This window comes from Mya arenaria, chromosome 15, assembly GCF_026914265.1.
Source record: "Mya arenaria isolate MELC-2E11 chromosome 15, ASM2691426v1".
NCBI lineage: Eukaryota > Metazoa > Mollusca > Bivalvia > Myida > Myidae > Mya > Mya arenaria.
Genome location: NC_069136.1, coordinates 14,899,963 through 14,914,776, shown reverse-complemented (window position 1 = coordinate 14,914,776; position 14,814 = coordinate 14,899,963). Strand labels below are relative to the sequence as shown.

Here is a 14,814-nt window from a genome sequence, read left to right as displayed (position 1 = left end):
CGTTATATGCTATGATAAAATTACCGACCTGGAATAAAACTAAAGTCAACATTGTTTTAAAATAGTATGTTTGCCCTAATAATAATAGTTTTTTTTTATATCGGTGAATATCACTCTCGGGAAATTGAATGCTGTTTTACTGCATTTTGCTTTGTACACATATACTTTTTGTTTCGCTTCTTTGAAATGTCATACAAAAAAACAATACATAACTTTAAATTGGAGCGCTGCTGTGTCTGGTTCATCTTACATGGATAAGATTCTTAGAAGGGTAAGTTTGGTTTTTCCAACCCTGGTCACATGACCGGACACACTTGTCCAGTATGTAAGAATTACATATCCTTGATCCCAATACCAATTAATTTAATCTGATATTGCATTGGCCTCTTTACATCAACAAAAAACACCAACAAAAGAAACCCTTCATTTGTTGAATATAAGCAATTAAAGCAGCAAAACTTGAATTTATGAAAATATACGAATAACTATTGCATTCGCTTAATAAAAATTACAAAACGAACAATATTTACTAGAAAAGTGGTTACTTGATGTCTAAATACACATGACAGTGATCCGTTCTCGTTAAATCATAGTTTCCAGCAATTTCACACAGAAATACCACATTTTGTACCACTTGATTGTCATGATATGGTACACCATACATCAGTCAAGGGCATCTTAATAACGAAACAACAATGCACTGATTTTCAGGCAGGCTCCTACATCGATTATCGGAGGAGACATAGAATGAACACAGCACTATATTGTGCAGCGATTAGAGATACTTAATTGCTTTTTACCTTGATTGAATGCAGTTTAGTTTTGACATCAAAACCATAATAAGACGTTACGCTGTAAGCATTTGTACGTAATTTAATACAGTTCTCAGCGTTTCGTCGTATTGCGGAGAATAATTGTCTCAAACAGCCTGACTAAAACTGGTCTTGACAGTTTTGTAGATGGCGCTGTTAAGCGCGGGAAAGTGACTCGGTTTAGAAGATTACAGTCAGCTTTGGTCATTTTCTATCGAGATTGGTCTAGGGGCAACATCAACTTGTATTTACATTATCAAGTTCTATATTTGTTCAGTGTCCAATATGCAGTGCGTGGACGTGTATGCAATGATAAAATCGAAATAAGAACAGCAAAGTAATTATTTGTTGGAGCAGATTGGACAGATTTTTAAGTTAAGTACTAATTCAAACACGCAAGACATATACATAACAGTAAGCTTATTTCTTCAGAAACCCATAAATTTAAGCGTAAACGCAACGAAGAGCAGTACAAGCTCAATGCAAAAGTTATAGGGGAACTAGAGGACGAGTCAGGTTCAGAAGATCTTGAGTCCAAGATCATGATTAAAGAAGGTATAGATTGTTAATCTTGTTATGCACTATCTAAAATATAACCGGTTTGTTGAACGATACATGCATACAGTCCGTGCACATCATTGCCCGTGGAATTTCTGAAAATAATTCATTCGGTGTATACGATTTAGAACGAGTATATCTTTATATCTTGCAGACGGAAGTACATTTATATAAGTCATTTGTACAATAAAACATATGGTATTTTATAAGTCAGGAGAAAAATGTAAAGATAGTTTGTTTTGCAGACAGCAGAACAGAGAAAAGTGTGCAATTTGTTTTGAACATTCCACAGTGTTATTTTTTATTATCATTCTTTAGCTATTGAGATGTTATCACGTCGCCAAAAGCTCATTCTGCTGGCGGACTCCAGCGAACTTTGACGGAGGGTTTTTCATGAATACGAAACCAATTCTTTAGCATAGGACCTAGAAGATGAGAAGCGTATCATAAACGCGGTATCCAGGGCGGCTCGTAAATATAAGGCGGACAGAAGGAGGAGGTCACGTGGATGTTTCTTCCTATATCAACGTGGTTCCGGGATACCGCCAGCGAGAATCCCAGTGTCGACCGTAAAATCGACTGCAACACCCAAGACGGGATAATGTTTCATCTGTGGGAAACACGGTTACTCGAGGTTGGAATGTCAAGGCAGGTTTTTTAAATAATAAGATAAGTATTGATTGGGTTTTACGTGGCGTAGAAACGCCACATCTCCAAGTAGCTAGACATGTTGGTAAAGTTTTATTGTCTGTCGGGAAAAATCAGTGAACCCCTTGTAAAACGTGATACGCCCATGTATCACATAGGAGCTATTTTGGATCTTCATGGCAATTGGACGTTTGTATTCAATATTTTGTGTATGGTTCTTTCCTTTCGGTGTATCTGTATCTAGGCATATAGGCACCAAGGTATTACGGGTAGTAGTTAATTTTCTGAGGTCAAATGGTCATTCTAGACGACGACATTGATGGCCATGAATTTCTTTCAAAAGCTGTGGAATCATCCTTTTTTGTGATAAAAATCATTGATGGAATTTTGTTAGCAAATGACAAATGTAATTGGGTGACGAGTCTTAAGGCTACTCAATCTATTTTGAATTAAACAAAATCTTTATAAACAGATGTAGAATAACACTTGGTTAAAAACGTCCAAGCAGATTAAATAAAACAATGGTGTTAACATACCCTTCACTGTACTTGAATTATTTAAAGATTGTATTGCAAACATATAAACCACAACGAAATGTTATGTTTTTAAATCCTTATAACTTTATTGATTTGACACTTTGTATGAAGCAATACTTAATAATCTTTGTTTTGTTTAAGTTCACTGCACATTTCATATAAAATAAACTTTATCACTCTCTGGTTAATTTATATTCAGCTAGAAGACACGTGCTTGATTTTGATCCGGCAACATTTCCCTCTCTAGCTTGTTCTTAGGTTGACCGCTTAATTATAGGAGTAAGCGCACTTGCTCCTCACCTAGGTGACCAGAGTTTGATTTTCGGCCATTGGCGTATGTGAGTTTTGATTGTTTCACCGGGTTCTCCGGTTTCCCGCACAACAACACAACACACTTTCGCGCATCTCCAATTTGATTAAAATTCTATCCTAATGTACGCACTGCCATTATGATCTGTGTTTCATCCGAAGGAGGTCATCTTCTAGTAGCCTTTTCCGTCAGCCAATTAGGGGCCTTCAAACTTCAGTCATTAACAGCACTGAAATAATTAGCTTGGATTCTATCATATTTCGATTAATTAAATTTACAGACACACGCACTATTTTACAAGCCACCATAGAACGTTCTTACACATGAACCTGTGCTTATCTCGAAGCACACTTTGGCTTTTCTTTTTTTGTCAGTTATACTGGTTTACAGAAATACTTGAAACAACACATTACATACTTTTATTATCGGCTTGGTTATAAAATCAATTTTGAAAACTACAATATTTGACTATTAATTTTAAACGCCCTACTGTAAGCAAATACGACCGTATTCTTCAGTTGGATTGACAGAATATGTACACTTAAATAGTATGGCATTGAAAAAAGGTGCGTATATGTTTTTATATATTAATAGGTTCTTATAATTATAACAAATCACCAACAGCCCGAAAATAAAATAGCTTTGTTTTGTTTATTATGTCATTTTATAATGATATCATGGTCATAACATTAACATATACTACACTCTAGACGAGTTATATCAAACGTTTTCTATCATATTTGGAAACAAATACACACATTAATAACTTTAAGATAATCGTTTAACATCGTATAAGATGTATGTAGATTTTTTTAACACGGAGCATGCATGATAGCAATGCACCGATCAAAACATTGCCCAACTTGAGACATGGCGCATCCTGATGAATTAATCACGACAAATTCTACTAAGTTTTGTTCACCAAAAGATACGAAAATTTCCACGCATAATTTTTTTTTAAACGAAAACCCGACCAAGCATTTTTCCCGGATGTCGCGTCAGCCTCAGCGTGTCCATTAATATCACGAGTGAAAGGATTATTCTATTGTTTTTCTGCCAGTTTCCCAGAGGAAAGGCAAAACATTCACACCATTAAGTACATAAAATATATATCTAGAATAACCGGAAAAGAGGACTGTATAACAATTATATAATATACAATGATGTGATATGGTCCCAAAACGTCACATATATAAAAGTGTCAAACATGTTGAAAATCACAGTCATTTCCATAGACAGAATATCTGATACTGTGATGATGTTTTTCCAATTTAAATAAATAGCAAAGAACAAGCAACCCACTTATTTTATTTACGGTTCGAAAATATTTTAATGTTGTTTACCGATCTTTTACACAAAACGCTTACTTACAAACAATACATAAAATATGTCTCAACTTTCTTTGCAACTTGTTTTTCAATGTACATGATCTTATAACGTAGAACATAGACAACGGGCATTGTAACAATCTTAAATAAATAAGTCAGAATCACATTTAATTGTATTATAACATCAATTGTACATTCATAGCTTTATAACTATTATTAAACCACCGTTTAATAGCAATATGACGCATCTCCTATTGAAACATCAAAGTGTTGTCACAGTATATCACTCGCATTGTCTTGGTCACTGTTGTGTAGATACCACTTCCTTCCTATTCGTAATATCACAGTCAATATATGGTTCCGAAGGAATATTTACATTCATGTATTACTAGTCAGCAAATACATATATTGTATACATACATAGTGTAATAATTGCATTCAGTTCATTTATGCTAGTCGAAATGTCGATTCAAACGACGCTCAAACAGTCCTACCTCAAACGCGTTCTGCTAATCATCAAACACCACGATGTCCACCCCCATCGCACACACTCATTGTCTAGCAAGGGCGTTGATATATGGTTCTTGTTTATATGCAAACACATACGCATATCTCCTTGACTTATATTTCTGTGTATAATGTGTTTTATTTATCCAGTGTGCACATATATTTCTTGTGTTTACATGTGTGATAACAGCCACGCCCACAATTCATTTAAAGGTAAAATGACTGATGACTCTGAGATTCAATAACATTTGTTTCCATGTGATATTTTGGGTACACAGTAACACAATGTAATACTCAATGCCACATTTCTTCCGTTTGTATTTCTATCAGGATCCCATTGTTACTAATACAACTATTGACAGGCACGTCCAAATCAAGGCTGATATGCTCACAAAATTTGCACTGGAAACTGAAAAAAGATCAAACATTTGTTAAAAGGCTGGTTTAATACTTGTTAACTGATCAGACTTAAGATATTTAGCTTTCCTTGACCTATATCGCATCAATATGTGAGTATTGGTCGGTCGCGACAATATTACTAATAAACACGGGTTTAGAATATATGGATGATCAAAAGTTGTCGTAAGATTCAAAGGAAAACAAAGGGGATGCCATCAGCGCTATGTCAGTTCAAAACAACAATCAAGCTTAAAGTTGACAAATCGTGATGTTTCATGTCTCAACTCACAGTAGAAGTATTCACATTTGTGCTCATCAGAACCGTCATGGCACTGCAGCACGTTGTCACAGCGTTTGGCCGCGGGGATACACTGCTTCTGGCTCAGGCACATGTACGTCGTCTCGTTACATAGGCGGACATCAAAGTGGTCGGGCAAGGCTGGAGGTACAAGAGAAAATTGTGATATGTTGCTATTGTAGTAATAGTGTTAAAGCTACCTTTCCGCTTTCTGGTTGAAATATTTGGCGTCAAAGTAGTTGGACACTTTGAGGTATAAGTGATATTGTAACTTTTTGACTGTTTATCAACACAGTCGGGCAAGACTGAAATCCGCTGTCTGGCGTCATTGTTGGTCGTCATATACAATTTTGATATGATTAAGGATGGTGGTACCAAAGGTATTTTTTTGGAATGATTCATATCGTTTTAAGCAGTGATAGTGGGTACCCTCCCAGGTTATACTTATAAATGAGACTGTTACATTGCAATAAAAAACCTATAGAATTTAAAAAAATAAAAATAAGTTTTGTCATTTAGTTTATATATTAGAAAATGAATTTTATGCATACACATGAAAAAACTAGTCAAGTTTGTGGACGAGTTTAATGTCATAGGTGCTCGTCTCTCAACTAGGTTTGTTGGTGTACCAGATGCACATTTTTAATAGGATATCAAAAATAAAACAATTTAATTCCGATAATTTGAAACATGACTACAAATAAGTTTCAATTTCGTAGTGATAACTCCTTCCAACTGACAGAAATAATTCATCGTTCACAATGGAACTGAATTAGTCTAGTATATGTAAACTAATAAACTCTTACTCGGACACTTCCAATCGTTACACGTTGTTTTAGCGTGGTCCTTTCCCTCGCATGGTTTTCCGCCATTTTCCGGTGTTGGTGCGACACACTCGCGTTTCCTAGTCGTGGTGCCAGCCATCACACATACGGGAACATTCGCTCCAGGCGCCCCAATAGCCCCATGCTCCATCACCTTGGGTCGGTGGTAAACAACATTTAAAAGAGACAAATATTCATGAAGTGAATATAAACATACTGAAGGTATCCTATATACAATTATGTGAATATTTGATACCTTGTGACCCATTGGAAATTTAATGTAATTTGGAAAGGTATGAAATGTAGAGAGAAAATATTCGAAACATATTCAGAAACAAATAAAACTGATAATGTTTTTGGCTTGAAATATTACAAAAAATGTCATTTTACCTCCTATTAAAGTTGAATCAAAGGAACAAAAAAATCCAATGATGAATGTACATTCATTAAATGACCTACGGAATGGAAATGCACTGATTTCAGCTAAATGTTATGGTAGTGAAACTGAACAACCTGATACCTACATCGAAACTAAACCAGAGTATTCATAGTTGACAAAATTATTGAACAAACTCTGTTTGATTACTGTCAAAATATGCGTATTTAATTTTGATATTTTATAGCTCAAGTTATGAAGATTTCCATTAAATATATATATATATATATATAAACATCTTGTAATCATAATAACAGAAATCCGTCGCAATGAAATGATTTAATCCAGTATACGGGTTCTGTTAAGTGTACATATTCTGTCTATCGTAACTGTTTTATCACTCACGTGGGCATGATACTCTAGTTATACACTCCAAGATGTCTTCGAACGTGTACGGATCATTATCGCCTCCTCCGCGGGTGTCAGGAACACTTGGCTGCCATGTCTTCTGGCGCTTGTAAAGGCCATATCCGCACGTGACGGAACATTCCGACCACTGGGACCACTCCGTCCATTCCCCCTCTTCGTAAGGCGCCGCTTGGTGGACTACAACGACACAGACATTACTTAATATCACAATCATTTAAGGAAGTTCGAATACAAAAATTGTGAATTGATCTAAGGAACAGGATTTTAGTGTTTTCTGATCTTATGGACCGAACTTCAAAGATTGTAGTTTAATAAGGATCTTACTTTTTCTTTTGAATTTAAATGATCGACCGATCTATGTGTTTTAAAATATAATTGACCAAACTGTCTATTCTCGGTTAGTGGAAAGCTATGTTTAGCTTATGTTTCTATGTATGTTGTGCATACGGCATCCAACAATAAATCAATGATGACTTGACTTGTCTTTCCATGTGGTTACTTACAGATTGAAACGTTCAAAGCGAAGTTAATGTTACCAATTCTTCTGTTTGACAAATCGCTCAAAAGATTCTCACCTTCAAAAAGAATGCATGCTATCTGTAGAACATGACCGTACCTCATAGTTCAAACACCCACCTGAAATGACAAGATTTGTAATTGTATTAACACGGTACGACATAGAAATAATAAATTAAAGTTACTTAAACTGGAAGCACATTTTTTTGTTCTTGCAGTCAGTGATGCTGAAAGTTTTATATAAATAAATATACTTTAATTTATTAATATGTATACTCCAATATATGAGTTTGCACCAGCTCTGATCAATACAATAAGTGAACATTATTGCAGGAAAATAACATTCAATACTGCTGCCACCTAGTTTCTAAGTAATGCTTATATTATATACTTAGCTGGTTAAATATGCAATTTGAATAAAACAAAATAATACGTACATGCATTAAACATACTTAAAGAAATACCATTAAGAAAGATAAGCTTGAGGCCGTTTATCTGATATATGTAAGATAGTAAATAGCACAACATACGTCAATTTCATCTAATTTCCTAAACGCGTATATAAACTAATATTCACTAATTGAATCGTGTTCCAAAAGTTATAACTTCTGTCCACATCACAGACGAATACATTGTAACTAGAAAAGAATATTTCTGGACCATTATTAGCTCTTTTAGTTTATTTGAAAATCTTCTGTCAATATCAAAGACCAATTTTCTTATAAATAATTCCAAGTCATTAAACATTTTAAGTCATTATTCCATTACTAGTGCAAACACTTCAATGCAAAGAAATTATTTTGCGCTGGTTAAGTCAATTTAAGGTTGTTTGTCAGGATCGATATGTATATCAGTAATCGGATTTGGGTTAATATATCTTTCTATGTTTGAGTTTACAATACAAAAACCTTTTAATTGCAAGGCAAATCGAATATTTTACCAATTTAACAAATTCCGAAAATATACTATACACGCCACACAACCTGTGGTTTTCATTGTTGTCATTTTTACAAATATAGAAAATTAAATTCCATAGAATCAAAAAATTATCGCGAGCATATAATAAGTGTTCAGAGGACAATTTCAAAGTTCATTTTTAAATTGGATACGTATACATGTTGAATGTTAACAAATTAATTCAATTTGATTTAGCTAACTTCTGTCACTAGTGAAGCGTTTGAGGATTCGGTTTATCTGTTTTTTTATCTTTGAGGTTTAACAAAACAAGTTGCAAGGAACATTGATTGTAGGGACAATTTAAAACATGCGAAAAACTTCCATAAGGTCACAAAGACGTTAGGTGTTCATGGTTGTCATAGGTAAGAGTATAGAAAATATAATTACAATAAAATCGTGACTAAAACAAAAATCAAAGCTACTGTACGAACCATCTCAAATAAGACATTTTATTTATATTAGCTTTAAATGTACATTGGTACATTGCATACGCACGAATGTTCTTGTAGCTGGCGTATCTGATTTTTAATTCAAAGTGTATTGTTTATAGCTTGGTGTACTGTTTGAAGAACTATTATTGTTCAGTGTTGCAAAAACCTGCGGTATAAGACATTGAACTTGATAGTTCCAAAATCACATTGCTACAAGAACGATACCGTCATAACCATTAAATATATTTCGCATCGATGTGTATTAAGTTAATCCCAAGATCATAACAATAATAGAAATAAAGCCTGATGCTCGTACTAATCCAGGTACAAACTCACAAATTATATACCAAGGAATCGTATGCACTGGCCTAATATGACTAAATTTAAGAACTTGGTGACCATTGATAGCGACAAAATATTGAATAAAAATGTTACTTAGTTATCCTTTGCTATTTATATATATAGAGGAAATGCTCACCTTCGTGTTATTAACATGTTTAAATATATGCCTCGTATAGTTGTGGTCCATACTTTTGTTCATACGATAAAATGTTGCAAAACTGATTTTATATTTATTTCATGCTTGTATTTACTACTTTTAATTTCATAATTCTATTTAGTATGTCATTGTGAATTGCCAGTGTTCAAATTGCATGAGCTAATACAACTTTGAATCTGTCTTGAGTTGTAAATAAATGAGTGTATTGTAAAGTTGGATTCGTCTGAAACCATCGTATTTGCAAAGGAACTAACAATATCATTCTTAAATTAAATCTATAAAACACCCATTCTCCCAAGGCAGTAATCATAGGAGTACGGCTTTACTATATTTACTTTCGACGAGGATGAAATTGGATTCAATACCGTGGAATAAATTGGCAACAATGATTTGATCACGAAGGCAACACAATCATGACAAATTGCAATCTAAGCTTCCTAGCTTTAACACAATATGTTTATAAGGAGGTTCAAATGAATATATGATACTGCTAAAAATCAGAAAAAAATGAACCACCCTGAGAAAAAAGAAAACCCATCCTAATATCCTGGAAATGGTACTTCTACATGCATTATACAAGTTCCGCTTGCATTGAACTATGAAATGGTTACAACTAATCTTTAAAAGTTTCGACAATGAAGGCTGTATCTTGTGTCATAGTTTTCACACATACCGTAGTAACTCAATTTTGTTTATCTGTGTCAGTACTTAGTCCCAAAATGACATGAAACCTCATTTCAGAACAGACACTGTGTCATAGTTTCTAAATAAACATGTTCGTATAATCCTTTTCATGCTGAAGGGTTTGACAATCACGTGTACTAAATTATATATTGATGTTGCTTTATAAATGTTGCGACTAATTAACTTTTTGTTAATTAACAACAATCAAGAAAAGATTATTGAAACGATTGAATGTACGCCAATATATGTAACTTCAGGTCATTTAAATGCACTTTGAAGGGAAATAAATGCCAGATAGCTTATTTAAACATTTCCAGTCGATAAACGATTTCAGCTAACGAGGTTACGATTTTCACTACGGGACGCAATTGTCAATGACATACCATTTCTTTTATAAACAATTTCTTTTCCTAGTTTATTATATATCGAAATCACTATTATTCTAAAAAAATGCTTTAATGAAATCGAAACTATAAATACCTTACACGAGTAACAGGAATCGGACAAATAAGACGTATGATATAATACAGTCAACCTTTTTCATTATTACACTATATGAAGGCATAGTTTTATTTATACTCATTGCGTAGGCGAGCTACCTTAGATTGTTGTTTACGATATACCCTATCGTGCCTAAGAGCTAGTGTTGTTGCTCTGGCTTGATTCATTTGTTTGTATGTCATGATTGTATCTGGTCGTTGAGTACTTGAAATCTCTTGGTCAGTCGATCTGCTATTTTGTACTTTATTCCTGATTGTTTGCAAGTTCTTGTTAATTCTGATCAAGCTGTAGGGAAACTGTGTGGTTATGCTTGTTTCCCCCAGTTGATTTGTATTCCAGTGAATTCGAGGACATGTCAAGTTGGATAAAGTCTGAATAAACAATATGCATTCACCGTTTCAGATCGTGGACGTCAATTGATTTTTTCCGCATATCTTTAACCGATATCGTTTTTTCCTACCAGGAAATTGTTCGTTTTAATAATTCGAGGATGTGAGGGGTGTAGTTTTAATGTGTACGTCTTTCATCCAAGAAGTTGTGGGTTCGATCCCACTAGGTCACTCAAAATAGACAATATAACTGGTTTCTAACCAGGAAACGAATTCAAGCGTGATGCTATGAGCAGTCAGCTTTTATTCACAATCGAGCCATCATAGCGTCCTTGCGCCTTCAAATACTTGATTGAACTTGTATTTTTTGCTGGTAAAGTGAAATGTATATTGCTTGTTGAGGTTATAGCATGCCATAAAATAATCGACAGATCCGTTCTAGCAAGGTTTATCTCTTTTTTATGTATACACATAATAATATTATTGCTTACGTGGCTTTAAATCATGACATATTGATTGTACGACAACTGAACAATTGTCGGTAGAGGAACTTTTAATATTTACTTTCCATTAAAGGCCCATAGTTACAGGCTTAGGATATATTTAATTCAATGATATCTTAAACAGAATCTTGTATCGTTAGACCAATTAAAAACGGTATTATCTTGCAAGCTGTTGCCTTAAAGATAGATGATAATCAATTGTACATTAATGTGTGGATGATAGAACAATCCATATTCTTAGAAAAAGCTGTTATAATTTGTATCGATAGGTTAACTATTCATACTCAAGCCATCAATTGCCATAAAAATAACAGTTAACCTGATGACCTCCTGCTTTTTCATTGGAAAAATAACTTATAAATTAATGAAAAGTATATGCAGAAAAAAATAATGACCGAATAAAAAAGTTTCTTTATAACATTTCATTTAATGGAGAATTTGTGGCCACGTAGCTATTAGTTACCATAACATTATTAAAATTAATTTATCTGTACACAATTCTTATGCTTTTTAATGTTTTGATCATTAACGGCAAAAGTGTAAAACATGATAATGTATTAAAATAAAAGAAAATCAACCTACATTGTGCGCCTTTAGTATATAAGCGTTTTAATACCACATCTACCGGTATAATATTCATCAGAGAAACTATCTCCTAACCAATGAATACTTAGTCGCATTAAGGATATGTTAAATGCTTTATCAGGGGTCCTATAACGAGATATTTGGTTCCAAGCTCACCTCCTTTCTACGATAAACTATCACCTATTTAGGAATGAGTATCTCCTAATTAAAACAAGTATCTCCCCATTATGAGATAGTATCTCCTCATTTGAAGCTAGTATTTCCTAACTATGACTTATAACATTGTATCTTCAAATTAAGACTTAGAATTAGCTCAAAACAATTATACTAGGTAACTTCCTTAAAATCTACAGGTATTTACTTTGTTCAGTGTAACTTCCGGTGCTTCAAAATAAGTTTGGTTTGTTACACTCTTACCAACATAATAGTTGATGTTACAGACACCTGGTTACGTGTTGTAGCAATATGTACAACTCACACTTGGCAAATAACATTTATTCGGCGTATCGAACCAGACCGTTTTCTGTTAAGTGACTTGCATTGATGGCGGTCTATCCATTTGTTTACCGGTCGATATACTGTCTCAACATGCCCTTGATTTGATGAGGTAACGATTTCCGGACTGGAGGTTACAATGATGGAAGTCAATTACTTGTACAAACATTACTTATATAGCCAACTGCATTTATAAACAGTAACATTTCCGGGTATATTTTATACGACTATCAACATTGATCTTCGCGTTGAAGACCATAGCAATTAACAAATTTAATACCTCACACGAATTTAAGGAAAACGAATATCGTCTTGCGCTATTGATGAAATGTACATACTTGAGAGACAGGTTTCGACTCAACATTGCTTTAACAGAGGTAAACGCCTTTATGTCATACTTCAGTATTTTCTAAAAGATAAGTGTCTTCCAGGGGGTATTAAACATTTACACACACGACTTTTGCAATATATACTCAATCCGTTATCAAGTAGTTTGTATTTCACAGCGATACAAATGTGTATTATGGTTTACTACTTAACATACTAAACTGACATATGAAACATATTTCGCGTTGCCAATTTTGATATACAGAATTCAGTGAACATAAACGTAAACACACCTTTGCAGATATAAACATGTTTTTCATTGTGAATCGCGTTCAAGATTGTTTATTAAATAACGAAGAACTATCTTTATTTTATTTTGTTGACAAATATGAATGTGAATAATGGTACAATTTTGAATATTCATCAAATTTCAATCATCAAAACTCAGCTAGAAACAATTTACCTTATGCCGACTAACACGTTTATTTATTTATATAACACTTCGTATTCGGTCAAAAACACTCTTAAAGTTCATTTTAATTTTCGTACTGCCATATCAAAGATTAACCGTTATGGTCAAATGATACAATTGTTTGCTTCACAAGATGCGAAAAAATTACCCCAAAGAAGGGGTCAGACATAAGGTATTATGACATAACATTTTCACCAAGTCTTTCTACAAAGATGATGTATCAAAGTGAAGTTTAAGCTTAGATAAGTAATGCTGAGTGATTCTGTGCTGTGAAATCGACAACCTTATTTGTCAACATTTTTACATTGTCACGAAAGCATCAGACAACACTAAATCTTACATGACATTTTAGTAAACATTGCATCACCTCGGGATAGGAATGTTTAAGATATAGACAATAAGAAATTTTAACGGTAATGTAAATCGTACATGTTTATATATAAGCTTCCACCCCATTGAAATGTGTTAAAATTTTTAATACAATTTTAAAAAGTTGGAGGAAAATGAATAAACACATATCCATTAGTATCATTGAATACGGCAGTGAAACGCGTCAACGTCCTCTGGCACTGGCTTAATAATTGCAGGTTAAAGTTTTCAATAGTATATATTCAAAACAATCATGATGCCGCATCATGATTGTTTTGAATATATACTATTGAAAACTTTAACCTGCAATTATAAAGCCGGTGACGGAGGACGTTGACGCGTTTCACTCACTAAATATTTGAATCATAGCAAAACAGATGTGTGTATTTTATTCCTAAATATGTAGAATCAAAACTCTTCATAAACATGTTAAATTCGCACTTATTTTCGATCCAATGATAGTCGATAAGTTGTTAATATTTGCGGTAGCTCAATATCATGAAGACATGTCTACATATTTTGGTATCTTCGGCCTCTTTGTCCTCCGCGCATGCGCTATATAACTTTAACTGACGGTCGCAGTATAGATTCTACTTATCAAATCTTAAATCGCTTAAGACAGTGTGTATAATTATGTGCTTAATTAACTGGCAAATAATCAAAGAATACTACAGAATGAATATTATGATGGACAAAGATCAAGGGAAATTGTATAAATCATTCTTTCCCGAGCCGATACCATTTTGACCTCAAGACAGCTTACAAGCGCTACTGACCGACAGTCTTCTATCATTTCCATGGCCATTTTCTTATTCCGTTTCCGTTAAGCACATTGGGATTAATTCAGGCTTACATGATATAACCATTTATGAAGACGTAAAATGAACAAATAATACATGTGAAGTAGTGGGGTCCGCTGGTCTCTACACTATGGGACATCCAAATATGACCAGACGTGAGTGTTAAAGCCAAAACAGCGCATTTAAATTAAACAACAAGGAACAGGTTTCGTATTAACATTAAATCAATAGTACATGACATGTGCATATCAACATTGAATCACAATGTATTGGTACAATGTTACGTTGACATAAAATCACAATGGCAAAACTTACAATTAC

At 33.8% G+C, this 14,814-nt stretch overlaps 1 pseudogene; it reads right to left on the bottom strand.

Moving 5' to 3' along the window:
- Positions 1-3,533: 3,533 nt before the first annotated feature.
- Positions 3,534-14,814, bottom strand: part of LOC128220630 (adhesion G protein-coupled receptor B2-like) — a 35,469-nt pseudogene continuing 24,188 nt past the window's right edge.